This window comes from Mycteria americana, chromosome 9, assembly GCF_035582795.1.
Source record: "Mycteria americana isolate JAX WOST 10 ecotype Jacksonville Zoo and Gardens chromosome 9, USCA_MyAme_1.0, whole genome shotgun sequence".
Taxonomy (NCBI): domain Eukaryota; kingdom Metazoa; phylum Chordata; class Aves; order Ciconiiformes; family Ciconiidae; genus Mycteria; species Mycteria americana.
The window spans coordinates 36,249,663-36,257,086 of record NC_134373.1 but is presented as its reverse complement, the minus strand read 5'-3'; the positions used below and the strand labels follow the sequence as shown (position 1 = coordinate 36,257,086).

The 7,424-nt window shown below is 41.2% G+C and overlaps 1 protein-coding gene across 1 annotated transcript in view; it reads left to right on the top strand.

The window, feature by feature from the left end:
• Window positions 1-6,030: 6,030 nt before the first annotated feature.
• Window positions 6,031-7,424, top strand: part of NCKAP5 (NCK associated protein 5) — a 413,976-nt gene continuing 412,582 nt past the window's right edge. The window contains exon 1 of the mRNA XM_075511575.1: window positions 6,031-6,294. The gene's annotated coding sequence lies outside the window, so the exon portion shown is untranslated. The remainder of the gene's footprint in view (window positions 6,295-7,424) is intronic.

Here is a 7,424-nt window from a genome sequence, read left to right as displayed (position 1 = left end):
ATCACTCAAGAAAAGTGCTTCTGCATGTCAGTCTAGCTGAAATTCCCCTTCCTTTTTGATATATTTCGTTTCCTTGGCATCTTGCCTTCACATACGGGTTGTAGTTTACATTGCTCTCTTTGCACGCAGTAAGTAATGATCACTGAAGGTGACCAGAACAGCGTAAATTATGGTATTTAAATTAAAGGTGATGCCTCCCCGTTTTGGTTTTTGGGGTCTGTTGTATTCCACTATTTTCTGGTGGTGCTCATGTCATCTGAAAGATTAATCACTTGCTGATGGATTTAACAGTCTTGATTTTTTTCACAGAGGTACTAAGCATCATCCCCTTTCAGTCAAATGGAGTTTGAAGTTTAAATTGGGTTCAGGAGGCACGATGAAGTAAGTGTTTAAAACGTAGTATATTATATAGGCTTGGGGACTCTCCAGTGTGAAACAAGGAAAAAAATAAGGAGGAGGAGAAAACAACCACAACTGCTGCTGTCTGTGGGGGCATCATTAAAGAGTTTAGTGCGGGGGTCCATGAATGTGACAGAAGAGCCCTCTGCTCTGCCATGGCTGCTTCAGATCTGGAATTCAAGTAACGAAGAGCAAGGTAGATTTATCCTGACTCTGTTTTTCCAAATGCCTAATGCGACCTATCACTAGAAATATTGTAAGTATCATCACGTATCTCTCACAATGACACTTTTTTTAGCTGGAAGCATAACTGATTTCAAAGCTATTGGAGGATGAATGCGTTATTTCAAGTTGGTTTTTTTTAATGAAGGTTTTGCTTGATTCTCATCTGTAGGAATATTTGCCATAGTTTTTGTTTTTCTGTTATTTCAATAATATTGTCCCCCAAATAATTTGCCTTTTTCCTTAAATCAGATCTCAATTTTAAATAACTTCACAGGGGTGTTTCATTTCTATAAGTGGCTTTTAGGCCTTATCAGGCCCTACAGGGCTGAGCAGAACCAGGCCCCTTTTCAGTCCCTTGCATCTTCCCATTGACATCAGCAGCCGTTGGCGCTTGAAACAGAATTACTCCACCGAGTCCTGAAAGTAGGTTAGACTGATATTTTTCACAAGCTTCCCTGGAGGGAGTTTTAGATGTGTAAATCCCAGTGAACTATCATCTCAGTGAAATGTCACCGAGACATCAGATAGACAGAGATGACTCCCTTTGCTTCCTCTTGGAAACTTTTGGAAATTGGAAAAGGATCTGTAGTGTCAAGAGAGGTCAGAGTGCATGTGTAAAGGGTCACTCTGCGCTCATCTCGCTCAGTGCTATTCCTAAAATTTCCACTGGGACAACATGTTCTTTTTACCTTGCCATTCCCAGGCAATTAGAATATGAAATAAAAAGGAATGTCATCTAAATAGGCCCCTTTGTAATTTCTTCCATAATATTCTGCATGGAAGGAATGACATATTGGCCCTACTTATGGCAGAGAGGGATGATAGGCAGTTTATAATCCTTCCCAGAGTATGGCAACAGACACGAGTCTGGCCTGAACAGGCAGCTGTATTGCTTTCAACTTGGTGGTACTGTGTTTATTGAACAAACGCTTTTTATATGTATTTAGTATGAAGGAAGTTAAGGTTTTAAGGAAAGAGACATGATAACTAAGAAGGTCGTTTCCACTTTTGTAAGATTTCTATCAAATCAGGCCTGTAGTCTAATGGTAATGTAAATCATTGGAAAATTTTATAGATTTTAAAATGGGCTTTGGATCTTATCCTTGATATCCAGGAAAGCCTAAGTCACTTAAGCCCATATCCTTGGAAAGACTAAGGTATCCTAATTCCCACCTAAATACTTTACCTCCTGGACGCTAACTGCACTGAACTGCATGAATATATTTCAAATTTCCTTCACACTGGTGAAGAATTAGGCCTTTTTTTCAGTTGTAGGTTTCATTTAAAGTTACTTCTAAATTGAAAAATTGCAAAATTCTCAGGTTTGGGCTTGTTTAACACACGTGAAGACAAACAATGTAAGAAAAGCCATCAAATGATACATTTCCACAGATAAATAAATAAAAACTCTCTCTTTTTTCCACTGAAGGAAGTATTTTGTTAGAGAGAGTAGTGAAAACTTTTGATCACTGAAACTTTTTAGACCTTTTGGCTCATATCATGTTAGGATCTTACTCCAGCCAACCACAAGGATTCAGTTGTTGTAAATGTGCAATGTGTTGTTGATGTCCTTTTATTTATATTTATTCTTTCAAACCTAGCTATAGTGTGTATGCATGCATACATGCAGATCTATATCTGTGGCTGTGCAGAATCTAGAGAAATACTGGGGAAACACACTTTTACATATGAATTGTGTAGTGCTTCATTCCGCATAGACAAAATGACTTAATGAAATATCTCTTTTGTCAGTCATACAGAGCTACAGGTTTTTAATTTCCAGAATTATTAGTCACTTGGCATTGCAAAACACTGGTTGGCTGTGTAAACCTGCTGGTCCAAATACCCTCGCTGTGATGAAAATAAATACCCTCGCTGTGATGCTCCCTATCCTGTAGGTCTCCTTTTCCCTTAGCTTCAAAAGAATATTGTTCTCTTGGTACTCACTTGTGATTTCCTATCTAACAAGTAAATGTCAGAGCCAGTGGGGGCTACAGACCTGAAAAATAGTATTCAAAAGGAAGCCCTGTGATGTTGCAGTGTCTGGGGTCTTCCTTTTAGCAGTTACAAAGGGCACATTAACACCTGATAATAGAAAATCATTCTGTTTCACAGTTCTGCATATAATTGTAATGGGGCATCAGTCTACTTTTATTTATTGCTTTTTAAAATAATGCACAGGTGTGGTCAGTTAAACAGCATCCTCTCCCAACCCTCCTGCAACACAAAACCGAGAAAACCCTTTAAAATAATTCGTTATAATTGAACCCCATCAGCTTTGATGCATTTTCCAACTACCTGCAAAAACAGAGCACAAAAACATTATTAATAGACTAAATGCTGACTGAATGTACTGAGCTAAGTAGCAGTCAGCTGAAGGTTGGTCTGGCTGTTCTTGCTGAGAGCTTTTGAGTAATGAGACCTTTGCAAAAAGATCTGATCTTTTCCTGCAAGGTGCCTGAACCAGACATCAAGGTGTTTTGATAATCGGTCCTTTCATCTCCATCATAGTCTTCTGTGCCCTGTTAGTACAATGTAACAAATAACATATTTTTTCCTCCAGTGCCTTTAAAAATAGATTTTGCTGCAGTTGGAAAAGTTATTTTGCAGTTTAATTTCCATAGTCAGAGGCTTTTCATTAGCACAGCTTCCTATGACATTAGTTTATTCTGTGTGTAGTTCAGTTACAGTATGGAAAATCGCAGCAGTAAATATCTACTAGGTATACAGGTTTTTGTAATCAGTCCCTGACAACTTCTGTCAAAACAATATGGGAAAATCCTGGCTTGCTTTGTCATTACAGAATGGGACTGTTTGTTTATTCAATAGAAGAAATAAAGCATATTGAGAGGAGGCCAAAAGAGTCACACTGACTCGGTTACTGAGACTTCCAGCTTCCAGCTACAGGATATTTTGGTTCCAGCATTTCACATCAATAATAAACAATCTTTATGGGAACCATCGAATGATAAAAATGAGATCATGAATTGAGAGCTAGGCTATATATTTTTTGATCTGTTGTATGCTATAGTTTACATTAGGGTCGATCTCAAGACTGGAAAGAGGCAGGTTCTGTATCACAGCATTTCAAATAAATGTTTGCGAGCTATGTGAGATACTATCAATAATTCATCACTGTAGTTCTTCCGAGATGGTCTGTTGATGCAAACTGTCAGAGCACATGGTAATAATATGAGCATTTATGTGATTTACAGATCTACAAAATAGCAAATAACTAGAAATTTCTTCAACTGACAGTATGCATAGGCTCTTGAACGTCAGAAATAGTGTGTGTGACAGCTGCAGCATGTATAAATCATGGTCAACTGTTTAAAGTGTTCTCTGGGTATAAGTACATGCACTTATACTGGCATCTTCATAGTCCATTTCCAATATCTGATTGACAGATTGTATTTTATGTAATTGTGCATTTTCTGATGTTTTTATTAACTCTTTAATCCCCTGAGGTGCTCAGTGGCTACAGTAGTATATCTTGGTGAATAGAATTGGTAGAGCTGAAAACATAAATGCTTCCCTGCCATGCAGTGTTGCCCGGGCCTGTGGGTTTTTTGGTAATTTGAGTCTTCAGCAACATACTGGAAATTGTGTTGCACAAAGTGGTTTGTAAAATTTTTGTGTGTGCTCTTCTTCTGTAAGAAACTTAGAAATGGCGACTCATACGGTAATTTATTTTTGTGTCTTGACAAAATTCAGGTGAGAGGCATTCTTTGATTGCAGCTACACAAGTAACCGCCAGTAGCAATGGGAAGAGCTTCCTCATGTTTCAGCTGAATTCCCATCTTTTTACCAGCCTTCGTCCTGGAGCTGTTCAGGTCTGTACAGTGCAACAAAGCAGTGCCCTAACAACAAACTGAAGTTGTTCCCACTTGTCCAAACCTTCCACTTCTGTGGACTGATCTTTTAGCAGTGTATGTTAATCTTGAACTGGCTCAGCATTTATCAGACCCTGCATACAACCAGCCTATGAATGTGTGATTGGGAATGTGAGATTAGAAAATGTATTTACACTAAAAGGAGTGAGGACCACTGGCTTTTTCAGTCTTTTGTTCCTGGCATACTGTGTAGGTAGAGCTTAATTCATCTTTCTAGCACCAGTATGGTTGCTGAGTGCTATGGAGGCAGAGGACCTATCCCTCGAACCTGTGTGTTTCAAGGATACTTAGCGGCTTGAAGCATTTTAAAAGAGCAGCTTTTCTACGGTGAAGGAAGTTCCATTCTTCCCAGGAGTATGTCCGCTGGGTGCTATCATTCATACTTGAGCAGTAATGAAGAAAGAGAAATGGGAATAGGAGGCAATCTCTGGCATTCAGTTAAGGTAGGAGAGGGGATGATACGTTGAGTTCCCCCTTGTTTTCCTCTCTTCCCCCATGTTTTCCTCTCTTCCCCCATATAATCCCATGAAGGCACTTGTACAGTAATTAGGTAAGTGACTGAAAGCGGTAAATACCGGATAGATTTCTGACAGTGCACAGGTGTCTGAGACTTTAAAGCCAATCTGTGCAAAAGAATTGCCTACTATAACCCTCTTCAGTGGATATTGGTGGGGTTGCAATGTCCATACACTTCGCTCAGTATAGATGATAAATTTGATTTTTGTATGGGGAAAGTTTAATAGCTTTATCTCTTTCATTATGGTAGGCAATAAAACCAATATGCAAGAGTTTGAGGATATTTTGTGCAAGCACAGCACACCTCGCTGTGCTGAATGATGTCCAATGGAAGATCACATAGCAGCCTTTTTCCTGGAAACTCACCTGAATGTAACTTCATTTTAATTTAGATAGCTGTGGCTGTGCGTGCCAGTCCAGCTCTGCCCCACCATTCCCCACAGGTTTCTCTTCCCTTCTTTTCACAGTGTCCTGTGATTGCGTGGCTGCAGGGTGATTCCACTCAGCATAAGCGTGTGTGTATCTCTATGGACAGATAGATTTCATGTGCGTGAGCAGCAGGGATGATTTCCATCTGGGGGCCGAGCTGAGTCACCCTTCGACTGTGTGACGGGGCACAGGAGAGGAGGCAGGAGGGCATTCCTGGTGTGGGGAGAGGGACCGTGTCTTCTGGCAGCTCCTCGTGCAGCACCAGGCCCAGCGTAATGGTGAAACTGTGACATGAGTGACTGCGGATTTGTGAAACCGCTGCCGTGCCTCATTGTCTCTGTGGTTTTGTCCTGAAACAAAACTGGTTTTGTATGCCCTCCGCAGTGTGCCATGACTAAAATGTTTGTCTGCCGTTCCCTGGAGGCTGGGAGATTTGCCGTCTGAGACAGGACTGCATGATAGGGATCAGCCACAAGCAGGCTGTGACTTGCCCCTGTGGTTTTGGGTCTTGTTCGGGAATGCTCTTTGTGGAGCATTCCTCCTTTGGCAGTGCTTCAACACGGTACACTTACCCAAATCCTGCGGAACGTAACGGATTGCCATTGACATCAATGGGCTTTGGATCAGGCTTTTAATCGTGGTGTTAAATATATGGACAAGAGGCAGTTTCTGAATGGCTGTGACACAGACGCTGATGAAGAAAGCTCTGTACCCCCATGGAGGGACCTTGCCCAGCCCTGACATCTCGCAGCATTTTCTGAAACTCTCGGTTGCAGCTCAAGTTTTTATGGAAGGAGGGAGATTTCACCTAAGCAGATGTGTAAATACATGCCTTTAGGAAAGCTCTACTAAATAAATCCATGATACTGTTGTTCAATTCGATTTATTGTAGTCTGTTAATATCTTGTTTTTAAATATATTTTAGATAGGAAGAAAGTATAGGTTTCCGTTTGGGATTGTTGAGGGGGAACCAGAAGGGCTGAAGGCAAAATCTGTTAGGCCGCTTTGGGAGAGGTGGCAAAAAAACCCCAAGAACTGCACTTTAATGTTTATTAAAAAGCTGGTGTTCTCAGTGAAGCTGCCTCTAGGAAATGCTGTTATTTCATTTCAGCGTTGTGCTAAGAAGAATAACAGAATTTCTGAGATGTTGTCTCAGGCTTTATATAGGTTGAAGGTTTATGTTCTGCTCGTGTTTTGATAAATCTTCCCTCCAGGCATGAGGTGTAGAAACTTTTAATTAAAGCTTAAATTCTAGAGCAAGGGGTAAGTGTTGTGGTAAGGCGCAGACACTCGGTCATTGTGTAATTCCCAGGCAGAAAGAAAAGATTGTCGTAAAGTCAGTACGCAGCTGAGGTGGCTGGTTAGACTGCTTGAGTGCTCATGCATACTCAGATGGAAGATATTCCAGGTGAACATCTGTCTCTGAGAAGTGTCTCTGCTGCTGCTTTGCTCCCAACACCTGTGTTGTTTTCCTCAAAAATATTTCCAGAATATGCCATCTTGAGGGCAACTATTTTCCACAGGTATCCATAGAAAATGAATACCTTATAGTTGGAAGACGTGGCATTAATCATTTTGAGGTGGCTTAGCATTTTCTGGAGAAGCCGGGCACGACCTGCTACCCAGCCAGGCCAGGAGCTGTCGAATAGCAGCGGCAGCCACAGGAGGGTCGGCGTGGGAGCTGCGCTGTTTATCCTCGGCTTTGGCATTGTTTGGGGCAACTGCTTTTCTAGTTCATAGCACCAGATAACACTGCTATTCCTCATGGAAGCAGGGGCATTCCTATAAGTATATAAGGCATGACCATATCCTTATTTTGAGTAAATTAAAGTTGTGCTGGCTTGAGTGGCTTGAGAGACAGGTCTCCTTTGTCAGGGGGTCATGAGTGCCTGGTGTCAGACAGCTCTGCTCCAGCACACTGCCCTGCCTCACCCACAGCCTTGTGCAGCATGGGGCATCTCA